Genomic DNA, 2,439 nt, shown 5'->3' on the forward strand with positions numbered 1-2,439 from the left:
GAGTTTGTAGTGAGAAGCATTTTATCTTTTATTAGACCAACTGATAGTTAGATTAAATGGACAGATTTTACAGTGTGAAAAAAGGCTTGTGTGTCTAAGCTTATGATTTTTCCTCCCCAATAGCATCAGATACCTTAACAAAAGATACTTTCTCTCTGATCTTGCCTCAGTTACATTTTTAGAGCACTGCAGATACGTTTTCACTCATTAATTAGTGAGGCATTATTGGACAGCACTGGATGAAAATAAAAAAACAAAACATTTTTTTCTCCCTATGTCATCTCTCCTTAGCACTCCTTATTTCTTCTTTTCCCATCTAAGAATATACTTTCTTCTTCTGAAGTATTAAAGCGTTATTGCTGGCCAGCTGCCACGTTCATTCTTGGTCCCTCTGTAACACCCTTCAGACCTCATTTTCCCTGGCTGGAACACTTCAATACAAAAGACAAGTGTCACAGTTCAGTAGGGACTAACTGGTCTTCACTTTTATGCTCACTGTCAGTAAATACTCCATTATATCTCTCCATTCTGACTCTCATATTGCTGTGTGACTCATTCCCTGCCATGTAGACTTGATAGTATACATAAGGGGCTGTGAAATGGGACAGTGCATGAATTCATGACACAGGTTGGCAGGCAGATACGCAATGAGAGCAATGAGCCAGGTTTTGAGTGCAAGCACAAATTCAGGGAAGCTGAACACCAGGTTCATCCATCGCAGCAGAAAGCACAGAACAGAAAACAGAGGCAGAGAGCCCAGCTAAGACTTTGAGTGGCATTTTCAGAGCTGATTTTTTGTGATCCATGCCGGCACATGGATGTCACTAACATAAACTTCCCTTAATTCATTAAGCAAATTCTTTCTAGAGAGTCCTTTTTACAAATCCACCCCCATTTCATCTATGACTCCCATCATCACCCTATCATCCTTGGCCCTGAATTATCATCATTGCTCCTCATCCTCCCTAGTTCCTTACTTCTCTTAGATTCTAGTTCTTTTCTCAGGCCCAGTTTCCCTGCTTGTATCTGTTAGTAATCATCCTGGTATCTGCACTGCAAACATAGCTGAGTATCCAGCGTTTTCTGAGGGACTTCTACTTTTGTTTTGAGAAAGAGATGATGAACAATTTCGGCAAGACAATTTTGGCATTACTTCTGTTCCTGCTACTAGTTGCCAGCTGACATTCTGCTTTCCCCCTTCTTTTACACACAGTCAAGGGCAGCAGTAAGCTACAGCTTAGGTTTTATGGGCACTCACATATAACACACAGCTTCAGGGCGCAGAATCAGCGATAGAACTATTTTTTTTAAGCTTTTTTGTAAATCATCTTGGCATTTTTCTTAAAATGCAGGGTCCTGAGTTCATGCAATTAAGTGGCGATATCGTTGCTTATTTTTTTTCAAAAAGGGTGTTTCCAGTACACAGAGAAAACGTGAACCAATTGCGATATAAGGACAAAATAGAAAGCAAAATTATTTCAAATTTGTATTTCTTTTTAAAGCCAATATCAGGAGCTCAGGGAGAAACACTGACTGATCACTTTAAAACACTTGCCTTGGCAATGGTGGGTTAGGCTGTTAGGCCTTTGCTCGGGAGACTGAACCAGAGAGAGGGGATGCAATACTGTATTGGATTCAGCTGAAACCCATGTCTAGCAGGACACGCACCTACCATTTCTTCTCCCCAGCGCGCACTGATTCCCACACCTACTTATTGTTGTCCAAGAAGCATGACTCGGTGAGCTGAGATAACCCTCTTTGCTGGTTACCACAACCAAACCCTTCAGGCCCAGTTCACCCAGCTTCTCCAGCCCAGCACCCACGCAGCCCAAGGCCCAGCTGGGACACAGCCCCCGGGCCAGGGCGCCATGCCGTGTGCCAAGGCCAGAGGGAAGGCAGCTGGAGTCCCAAGTGACTTGCACACTCAGATTGTCCCTCTAGGAGAAAGGATGCCTGTGTAACCCAGCAAGTGTGAGGGAATATCCTTGTGAGGTGACAGTTGTGAGGCTTTTACACAGAAAAGTCAAGGACACCACAGCAGAAACCCTGACTGTGGGAGAAAGTGTCATGTCCACGGAACTTTAGCCCCCGCTTGGCCTTCAAGGAAGACAAGGTGGAGACAGGAGCCTGTGCGCGGGGCCTGCGGAAGTCCGTCAGGTCTGGTTCCTGCCTCTGCCTGGGACGTTCCTTCCCTCGGCTTCATTCCAGGGATGCATTTCCCGGAGGGCTCTCGGAGGGCGGCGAGGCCAGGCTAACCGCAGGGGCCCCGGGCTATTTGCAGCCACAGAAGGGAACGTTCTGCGTATTTCCACGTGTGGGGCAGTTAAGCGGCGCCCTGTACCCGCCGTACGGTGCCGCCCCGCCGGCAGCACCCGCCTCCCTCCGGGCGCCTCAGGGCTCGCCCCGCCCCCGCCCGCTCGGCCCCGCCCCTCACATGCC

This window comes from Falco rusticolus, chromosome 5 (assembly GCF_015220075.1).
Source record: "Falco rusticolus isolate bFalRus1 chromosome 5, bFalRus1.pri, whole genome shotgun sequence".
NCBI lineage: Eukaryota > Metazoa > Chordata > Aves > Falconiformes > Falconidae > Falco > Falco rusticolus.